This window comes from Oncorhynchus clarkii, chromosome 16 (assembly GCF_045791955.1).
Source record: "Oncorhynchus clarkii lewisi isolate Uvic-CL-2024 chromosome 16, UVic_Ocla_1.0, whole genome shotgun sequence".
Lineage (NCBI taxonomy): Eukaryota > Metazoa > Chordata > Actinopteri > Salmoniformes > Salmonidae > Oncorhynchus > Oncorhynchus clarkii.
In genome coordinates this window covers 57724362-57735629 of record NC_092162.1, presented here as the reverse complement: position 1 = coordinate 57735629, position 11268 = coordinate 57724362, and positions in this window count along the sequence as shown.

Genomic DNA, 11268 nt, shown 5'->3' with positions numbered 1-11268 from the left:
AAACAGAAGACATGGGGTAGTCAGACATGGTTTTGACTCTAGACACAGAAAAGGTAGGAAAAATATGGAGGATACAGGGCAACAGAGGATGAACAGCAGAGGGGCTAATGATCTTGAACCGGGGGGGACAGGTCTCGGCTTCCGGGGGTGTAGCGGCGTGCCAGTGCCTGAGCCCTATAGCTACGTGTCAGTACCTCAGACTTGACCTTCTTGGATACTGGTCAGTGCTGCAGAAGCGAAGTGGCCTGGGCCTTACTGAACCCCTCCCGGAGGTCCTGGTACTCTGTGGAGCTGGTGGAGAGGTCCGGGGCAATTTCCAAGCCCCCCGGAAGACATCCCGGGGCAGGCAGAGCTGACTTCAGGCAATGAGTGTGGCAGGACGGGCTACAGCCCACGATGGCACCTGTAGCCCTGTCAATGGAGGGATTGTGTCACTGGAGCCAAGAGAATCCCAATACCACAGGGACAACTTGCAGACTTGTTTACGTGTTGCTGTGCGTTTTGTTGCCAACCTATTTTGCTACATGACAACTTTACGGTTTTTACTTTTAAATTACCGCTTATATTTTTGTTTTTTCCCTCAACTTTTTCACTCTGGAGGTTTTATCTGGACCTGGTTCGTCAGGACCTCCAACAGCCGAAGATAAGTAGTAACATTAACATGATGCTTTATCTGGACATGGTTCATCAGGACCTCCAACAGCCGAAGCTAAGTAGTAACATTAACATGATGCTTTATCTGGACATGGTTCGTCAGGACCTCCAACAGCCGAAGCTAAGTAGTAACATTAACATGATGCTTTATCTGGACGTGGTTCGTCAGGACCTCCACCAGCCGAAGCTAAGTAGTAACATTAACATGATGCCTTCTAATTGCAGTCGCTGTACTCATAATATACAGGAGAACTATCGCCTTACGGCGAGGATAGCTGTGCTACAAGCCCAGCTTCAGACGCAATCGTTAGGCAAGGGTAATTTCAGTGTAGGAAAGGATGACACAGCGTCTGTGCCACCAGTAAGTACAGATAGTAGTATAAATCCCCTGGCACAGTCCCCGCAGCCGGACAACTTTCTCACGGTTTCTGGAAGGAAATGCTGTAGGAACGCTCAGTAGGAACGCTCAACCGGTGTCGGTCATTCAGCTGACAGAAACTTTCAACCGGTTAAAACAGCGAGTCGATGTCAGAGGCCGAGCCTTCTCTTGTCTCTACTCCTCCCGTTACGGGGTCTAAGACGCCGAAGCTTCCCACCATTAGCTCTGACAAATGGAAAACTCTAGTCATTGGCGACTCCATTACCCGCAGTATTAGACTTAAAACGAATCATCCAGCGATCATACACTGTTTACCAGGGGGCAGGGCTATCGACGTTAAGGCTAATCTGAAGATGGTGCTGGCTAAAGCTAAAACGGGCGAGTGTAGAGAGTATAGAGATATTGTTATCCACGTCGGCACCAACAATGTTAGGATGAAACAGTCAGAGATCACCAAGCGCAACATAGCTTCGGCGTGTAAATCAGCTAGAAAGATGTGTCGGCATCGAGTAATTGTCTCTGGCCCCCTCCCAGTTAGGGGGAGTGATGAGCTCTACAGCAGTCTCACAACTCAATCGCTGGTTGAAAACTGTTTTCTGCCCCTCCCAAAATATAGAATTTGTAGGTAATTGGCCCTCTTTCTGGGACTCACCCACAAACAGGACCAAGCCTGACCTGCTGAGGAGTGACGGACTCCATCCTAGCTGGAGAGGTGCTCTCATCTTATCTACCAACATTGACAGGGCTCCAACTCCTCTAGCTCCACAATGAAATAGGGTGCAGGCCAGGCAGCAGGCTGTTAGCCAGCCTGCCAGCATAGTGGAGTCTGCCATTAGCACAGTCAGTGTAGTCAGCTCAGCTATCAGCATTGAGACCGTGTCTGTGCCTCGACCTAGGTTCGGCAAAACTAAACATGGCGGTGTTCGCCTTAGCAATCTCACTAGGATAAAGACCTCCTCCATTCCTGTCATTATTGAAAGAGATCATGATACCTCACATCTCAAAATAGGGCTACTTAATGTTAGATCCCTTACTTTAAAGGCAATTATAGTCAATTAACTAATCACTGATCATAATCTTGATGTGATTGGCCTGACTGAAACATGGCTTAAGCCTGATGAATTTACTGTGTTAAATGAGGCCTCACCTCCTGGCTACACTAGTGACCATATCCCCCGTGCATCCCGCAAAGGCGGAGGTGTTGCTAACATTTTTGATAGCAAATTTCAATTTACAAAAAAAATATGACGTTTTCGTCTTTTGAGCTTCTAGTCATGAAATCTATGCAGCCTACTCAATCACTTTTTATAGCTACTGTTTACAGGCCTCCTGGGCCATATACAGCGTTCCTCATTGAGTTCCCTGAATTCCTATCGGACCTTGTAGTCACAGCAGATAATATTCTAATATTTGGTGACTTTAATATTCACATGGAAAAGTACACAGACCCACTCCATAAGGCTTTCGGAGCCATCATCGACTCAGTGGGTTTTGTCCAACATGTCTCTGGACCCACTCACTGTCACAGTCATACTCTGGACCTAATTTTGTCCCATGGAATAAATGTTGTGGATCTTAATGTTTTTCCTCATAATCCTGGACTATGGGACCACCATTTTATTACGTTTGCAATTGCAACAAATAATCTGCTCAGACCCCAACCAAGGAACATCAAAAGTTGTGCTATAAATTCACAGACAACAAGATTCCTTGATGTCCTTCCAGATTCCCTCTGTCTACCCATGGACGCCAGAGGACAAAAATCAGTTAACCACCTAACTGAGGAACTCAATTTAACCTTGCGCAATACCCTAGATGCAGTTGCACCCCTAAAAACTAAAACCATTTCTCATTAGAAACTAGCTCCCTGGTACACAGAAAATACCCGAGCTCTGAAGCAAGCTTCCAGAAAATTGGAACGGAAATGGCGCCACACCAAACTGGAAGTCTTCCGACTAGCTTGGAAAGACAGTACCGTGCAGTACCGAAGAGCCCTTACTGCTGCTCGATCATCCTATTTTTCTAACTTAATTGAGGAAAATAAGAACAATCCGAAATTCCTTTTTGATACTGTCGCAAAGCTAACTAAAAAGCAGCATTCCCCAAGAGAGGATGGCTTTCACTTTAGCAGTGATAAATTCATGAACTTCTTTGAGGAAAAGATCATGATTATTAGAAAGCAAATTACGGACTCTTTAAATCTGCGTATTCCTTCAAAGCTCAGAGTCTGCACAACTCTGCCAGGACCTAGGATCAAGAGAGACGCTCAAGTGTTTTAGTACTATATCTCTTGACACACTGATGAAAATAATCATGGCCTCTAAACCTTCAAGCTGCATACTGGACCATATTCCAACTAAACTACTGAAAGAGCTGCTTCCTGTGCTTGGCCCTCCTATGTTGAACATAATAAACGGCTCTCTATCCACCGGATGTGTACCAAACTCACTAAAAGTGGCAGTAATAAAGCCTCTCTTGAAAAAGCCAAACCTTGACCCAGAAAATATAAAAAACTATCAGCCTATATCGAATCTTCCATTCCTCTCAAAAATTTTAGAAAAGGCTGTTGCGCAGCAACTCACTGCCTTCCTGAAGACAAACAATGTATACGAAATGCTTAAGTCTGGTTTTAGACCCCATCATAGCACTGAGACTGCACTTGTGAAGGTGGTAAATTACCTTTTAATGGCATCAGACCGAGGCTCTGCATCTGTCCTTGTGCTCCTAGACCTTAGTGCTGCTTTTGATACCATCGATCACCACATTCTTTTGGAGAGACTGGAAACCCAAATTGGTCTACACGGACAAGTTCTGGCCTGGTTTAGATCTTATTTGTCGGAAAGATATCAGTTTGACTCTGTGAATGGTTTGTCCTCTGACAAATCAACTGTAAATTTCGGTGTTCCTCAAGGTTCCGTTTTAGGACCACTATTGTTTTCACTATATATTTTACCTCTTGGGGATGTCATTCGAAAACATAATGTTAACTTTCACTGCTATGCAGATGACACACAGCTGTACATTTCAATGAAACATGGTGAAGCCCCAAAATTGCCCTCGCTAGAAGCATGTGTTTCAGACATAAGGAAGTGGATGGCTGCAAACGTTCTACTTTTAAACTCGGACAAAACAGAGATGCTTGTTCTAGGTCCCAAGAAACAAAGAGATCTTCTGTTGAATCTGACAATTAATCTTAATGGTTGTACAGTCGTCTCAAATAAAACTGTGAAGGACCTCGGCGTTACTCTGGACCCTGATCTCTCTTTTGAAGAACATATCAAGACCATTTCAAGGACAGCTTTTTTCCATCTACGTAACATTGCAAAAATTATTCAAAAAATGATGCAGAAAAATTAATCCATGCTTTTGTCACTTCTAGGTTAGACTACTGCAATGCTCTACTTTCCGGCTACCCGGATAAAGCACTAAATAAACTTCAGTTAGTGCTAAATACGGCTGCTAGAATCCTGACTAGACCCAAAACATTTTATCATATTACTCCAGTGCTAGCCTCCCTACACTGGCTTCCTGTCAAAGCAAGGGCTGATTTCAAGGTTTTACTGCTAACCTACAAAGCATTACATGGGCTTGCTCCTACCTATCTCTCTGATTTGGTCCTGCCGTACATACCTACACGTACGCTACGGTCACAAGACGCAGGCCTCCTAATTGTTCCTATAATTTCTAAGCAAACAGCTGGATGCAGGGCTTTCTCCTATAGAGCTCCATTTTTATGGAACGGTCTGCCTACCCATGTCAGAGACTGTTAAGGGAATTTTTTTTATCTATAATGACTAATTATGTATACATTTCAATCAGGATGTACTAATCAGAATACTATTATGTTACTGTATATGTACTAATCAGAATACTATTATGTTACTGTATATGTATGAATTTTCTTTCTTGATCCCAGTACTGAATATAATGTGTGTGAATGTGGTCAAGAGTTAGAACAATGACTGTCTGTTCCTTGGTACAAATGAATCAGACTGGCTAGGATGCTTATCTACACGAGAAAACCTTGACTCGTAAATTATATTAAATTGGTAAGGAGACGGATGTGGGAAGGCTTGAGATACAGCCTTTGTACTGAAACTGAGATGGCACGGGTTGGGGCTGAAACTAAGGACATTATTTTTAGTTTATAACCTGTGGTAAACTGTATCGTATTCAGTACTCTCGTGAATAAAGGCTGCTATTTGACTTTAAGACCGGGCTCTGTCTATTTCCATAAAATAAGGGTCTTACAAATTCTTATGAATTGACAGAGTGTTTAATTTTAATTGGGTATTAGAACAGAGGAATCAAATTCCTGTAATAGAGACGCAAACTCGGTCTCAACCTTTAAGTCTTTACTGAAGACTCATCTCTTCAGTGGGTCATATGATTGAGTGTAGTCTGGCCCAGGAGTGGGAAGGTGAACGGAAAGGCTCTGGAGCAACGAACCGCCCTTGCTGTCTCTGCCTGGCCGGTTCCCCTCTTTCCACTGGGATTCTCTGCCTCTAACCCTATTACAGGGGCTGAGTCACTGGCTTACTGGGGTTCTCTCATACTATCCCTGGGAGGGGTGCGTCACCTGAGTGGGTTGAGTCACTGATGTGATCATCCTGTCTGGGTTGGCGCCCCCCCCTTGGGTTGTGCCGTGGCGGAGATCTTTGTGGGCTATACTCAGCCTTGTCTCAGGATGGTAAGTTGGTGGTTGAAGATATCCCTCTAGTGGTGTGGGGGTTGTGCTTTGGCAAAGTGGGTGGGGTTATATCCTTCCTGTTTGGCCCTGTCCGGGGTGTCCTCGGATGGGGCCACAGTGTCTCCTGACCCCTCCTGTCTCAGCCTCCAGTATTTATGCTTCAGTAGTTTATGTGTCAGGGGGCGAGGGTCAGTTTGTTATATCTGGAGTACTTCTCCTGTCCTATTCGGTGTCGTGTGTGAATTTAAGTGTGCTCTCTCTAATTCTCTCTTTCTTTCTCTCTCTCGGAGGACCTGAGCCCTAGGACCATGCCTCAGGACTACCTGACATGATGACTCCTTGCTGTCCCCAGTCCACCTGGCCGTGCTGCTGCTCCAGTTTCAACTGTTCTGCCTTATTATTATTGGACCATGCTGGTCATTTATGAACATTTGAACATCTTGGCCATGTTCTGTTATAATCTCCACCCGGCACAGCCAGAAGAGGACTGGCCACCCCACATAGCCTGGTTCCTCTCTAGGTTTCTTCCTAGGTTTTGGCCTTTCTAGGGAGTTTTTCCTAGCCACCGTGCTTCTACACCTGCACTGCTTGCTGTTTGGGGTTTTAGGCTGGGTTTCTGTACAGCATTTTGAGATATCAGCTGATATCAGATATCAGCTGATATCAGGGCTATATAAATACATTTGATTTTGATTTCATTTTGATTTGACCTGCGGAGACTCAACCTGCAGGAATTGGATAGCCTCGCTGTTGTTCCCCGACCCTCGTAGGCTGATGGGGGTGGTCTGGTGGGTGAACCGGCCTATAGAGCGCCCATCCAGCACTCTAACACCCATGTGAATGGAGAGGGGTTGAGTGGGGATGCCCAGCTCTGACACCAGGGTAATGTCCATGAGACTCACATCGGCCCCCGAGTCGATCAGTACCTGGAGAGACTTGGACTGGTCGCCCCACAGCATGGTGGCATAGAGAGGGGGGTGAGTAAGGAGACAATAACAATTATCTTTCAGACCCACCAGTGTACTCACTCCAACGAATGAGCTAGCTCTCTTGAAGGGACAAGTAGACAGAAAATGACCGGCAGAACTGCAATACAGACAACTCTGGGTCTCAAGTCTGCGTACACGTTCGGCTGGAGACAGCCCTGCCGAGCTGCATCGGCTCGGGAAGAGGTGAATCGGCAGTCTCCGGAGGTTCTTTTAGGGACTCGGGTAAACACAGATGCTTTGGGGGATGTAGACGCCAGGGACTTCTGGAGTTTATCAGCAGCAAGTTGGGATCCCCGAGTGAGTGACTGGGACCGCAATCGGACCTCTTGTCCCTCCTACATTCCCGTAGCCGACCATCGATCTGGATGGTTAAAGCGATGACTGAGTCGAGATGCATCGGTAGTTCTTGGGCTGCCAGCTCATCCTTTACCTCCTCTGATAATCCATGCAGGAACGTGTCGAACAGTGCTTCCGGGTTCCAGGTACCCTCCGCTGCTAGCGTGCGGAACTCCACCGCATAGTCTGCCACACTGAGAGTGTCCTGCCGAAGCTGGAGTAACTTCCGGGCAGCCTGTCTCAATGTTAACAGTGAAGTGGCGACTCCAGGATGCTTGCCTTCTAGGCAGAGTTCCTTTGTCTAGAGTTCATCTGTCCAGTGTCTGTGTTCTTTCTTAATCTTTTCTTTTTATTGGCCAGTCTGAGATATGGCTTTTTCTTTGCAACTCTGCCGAGAAGGCCAGTATCCCGGAGTCGCCTCTTCACTGTTGACATTGAGACTGGTGTTTTGCGGGTACTATTTAATGAAGCTGCCAGTTGAGGACTTGTGTGTCGTCTGTTTCTCAAACTAGACACTCTAGTGTACTTGTCCTCTTGCTCAGTTGTGCACCGGGGCCTCCCACTCCTCTTTCTATTCTGGTTAGATCCAGTTTGCGCTGTTCTGTGAAGGGAGTAGTACACAGAGTTGTACGAGATCTTCAGTTTCTTGGCAATTTCTGGCATGGAATAGCCTTAATTTCTCTGAACAAGAATAGACTGATGAGTGTCAGAAGAAAGTCTTTGTTTCTGGCCATTTTGAGCCTGTAATCGAACCCACAAATGCTGACGCTCCTGATACTCAACTAGTCTAAAGAAGGCCAGTTTTATTGCTTCTTTAATCAGAACAACAGTTTTCCTTGAATTAGCTAACACAACATGCCATTGGAACAGGAGTGATGGTTGCTGATAATGGGCCTCTGTAGATATTCTCTGCTTATGTAGATATTCCGTAAAAATCTGCATTTTCCAGCTACAATAGTTACTTACAACATAAAAAATGTTTACACTTTATTTGTGATCAATTTGATGTTATTTTAACAGACAAAAAAATTGCCTTTCTTTCAAAAACAAGGACATTTCTCAGTGACCCCAAACTTTTGAATGGTAGTGTACAGCTGAAGTCAGAAGTTTATATACACTTAGGTTGGAGTCATTACAACTAGTTTTTCAACCACTCCACAAAATTATTGTAAACTAACTATATTATGGGCAATCTACTTTGTGCGTGACACAAGTCATTTTTCCAACAATTGTTTACAGACAAATTATTTCACTTATAATTCACTGTATCACAATTCCAGTGGGTCAGAAGTTTGCATACACTAAGTTGATTGTGCCTTTAAACCGCTTGGAAAATTCCAGAAAATGATGTCATGGCTTTAGAAGCTTCTGATTGGCCAATTGACATAATTTGTGCCAATTTGAGGTGTACTTGTGAATGTATCTCAAGGTCTACCTTCAAACTCAGTGCCTCTTTGCTTAACATCATGGGGAAATCAAAAGAAATCAGCCAAGACCTCAGAAAAAAATTGTAGACCTCCACAAGTCTGGTTCATCCTTGGGAGCAATTTCCAAACGCCTGAAGGTACCACATTCATCTGTACAAACAATAGTACACAAGTATAAACACCATGGGACCATGCAGCCGTCATACCGCTCAGGAAGGAGACGAGTTCTGTCTCCTAGAGATGAACGAACTTTGGTGCGAAAAGTGCTAATCAATCCCAGAAAACAGCAAAGGACCTTGTGAAGATGCTGGAGGAAACAAGCACAAAAGTATCTATATCCACAGTAAAACGAGTCCTATATCGACATAACCTGAAAGGCCGCTCAGCAAGGAAGAAGCCACTGCTCCAAAACCGCCATAAAAAAGCCAGACTACGGGCTTGCAATTGCACATGGGAACAAAGATCATACTTTTTAGAGAAATGTCCTCTGGTCTGATGAAACAAAAATAAAAAAATAGAACTGTTTGGCCATAATGACCATCATTATGTTTGGAGGAAAAAGGGGTAACCTTGCAAGCACGGGGGTGGCAGCATCATGTTGTGGGGGTGCTTTGCTGCAGGAGGGACTGCTGCACATCACAAAATTGATGGCATCATGAGGTGGGAAAATCATGTGGATATATTGAAGCAACATCTCAAGACACCAGTCAGGAAGTTAAAGCTTGGTTGCAAATGGGTCTTCCAAATGGACAATGACCTAAAGCATACTTCCAAAGTTGTGGCAAAATGGCCAACAAAGTCAAGGTAGTGGAGTGGCCATCACAAAGTACTGACCCCAATCCTATAGGAAATTTGTGGGCATAACTGAAAAAGCGTGTGCGAGCAAGGAGGCCTACAAACCTGACTCAGTTACACCAGCTCTGTCAGGAGGAATGGGCCAAAATTCACCCAACTTATTGTAGGAAGCTTGTGGAAGGCTACCCGAAATGTTTGATTCAAGTTAAACAATTTAAAGGCAATGCTACCAAATACTAATTGAGTGTATGTAAACTTCTGACACACTGGGAATGTGATGAAATAAATAAAAACTGAAATAAATCATTCTCTCTACTATTATTCTGACATTTCACATTCTTAAAATCAAGTGGTGATCCTAGCTGACCTAAGACAGGGCATTTTTACTAGCATTAAATGTCAGGAATTGTGAAAAACTGAGTTGAAATGTATTTGGCTAAGGTGTATGTAAACTGTATAGTGTGTGTGTTATTGTTGGTTTTGTCTATATGGAAAATGTTAAGTAGTAACATGAATATATCTATAACATGAGTACATACATAAAATATATATAAATTGAACAAAAATCTAAATGCAACATGCAACAATTTCAATGATTTTACTGAGTTACAGTTCATATAAGGAAATCAGTCAATTGACATAGATAAAATAGTCCCTAATCTATTGATTTCACATGACTGGGAACACAGATATGCATATGGTGATCACAGATACCTTAACAAATAAGGTAGGGGCGTGGATCAGAAAACCAATCGGTATCTGGTGTGGCCATCATTTGCCGCATGCAGTGTGACACATCTCCTAGCGTAGAGTTGATCAGGCTGTTGATTGTGGCCTGTGAAAAGTTGTCTACTCCTCTTCAATGGCTGTGGGGAGTTGCTGGATATTGGTGGGACCTGGAACACGCTGGTCACCCTAAAGTCTTTCTGCCGTGCATGTTTGCTACTATCAGTGTTGACCTTGCCTATAGTAAACTCAGCAAAAAAAGAAACAGCCCTTTTTCAGGACCCTGTCTTTCAAAGATAATTAGTAAAAAAAAAAAAAAAGTTATTTGTAAAGGGTTTAAACACGGTGTCCCATGCTTGTTCAATGAACCATAAACAATTGATGAACATGCACCTGTGGAACGGTCGTTAAGACACGAACAGCTTACAGACGGTACGAAATAAGGTCGCAGTTCTGACAACTTAGGACACTAAAGAAGCCTTTCTACGGACTCTGAAAAACATCAAAAGAAAGATGCCCAGCGTCCCTGCTCATCTGCGTGAGCATGCCTTAGGCATGCTGCAAGGAGGCATGAGGACTGCAGATGTGGCCAGGGCAATAAATTGCAATGTCCGTACTGTGAGACGCCTAAGACAGTGCTACAGGGAGACAGGACGGACAGCTGATCGTCCTCGCAGTGGCAGACCACGTGTAACAACACCTGCACAGGATCGGTACCTCCGAACATCACAACTGCGGGACAGGTACAGGATGGCAATAACAACTGCCCGAGTTACACCAGGAATGCACAATCCTTCCTTCAGCGCTCAGACTGTCCGCAATAGGCTGAAAGAGGCTGGACTGAGGGCCTGTAGGCCTGTTGTAAGGCAGGTCCTCACCAGACATCACCGGCAACAACATCGCCTATGGGCACAAACCCACCGTCGCTGGACCAGACAGGACTGGAAAAAAGTGCTCTTCACTGACGAGTCGCGGTTTTGTTTCACCAGGGGTGATGGTTGGATTCGTGTTTATTGTTGAAGGAATGAGCATTACACCGAGGCCTGAGAGGGATCGATTTGGAGGTGGAGGGCCCGTCATGGTCTGGGGCTGTGTGTCACAGCATCATCGGACTGAGCTTGTTGTCATTGCAGGCAATCTCAACGCTGTGCGTTACAAGGAAGACATCCTCCTCCCTCATGTGGTACCCTTCCTGCAGGCTCATCCTGACATGATCCTCCAGCATGACAATGCCACCAGCCATACTGCTCGTTCTGTGCGTGATTTCCTGCA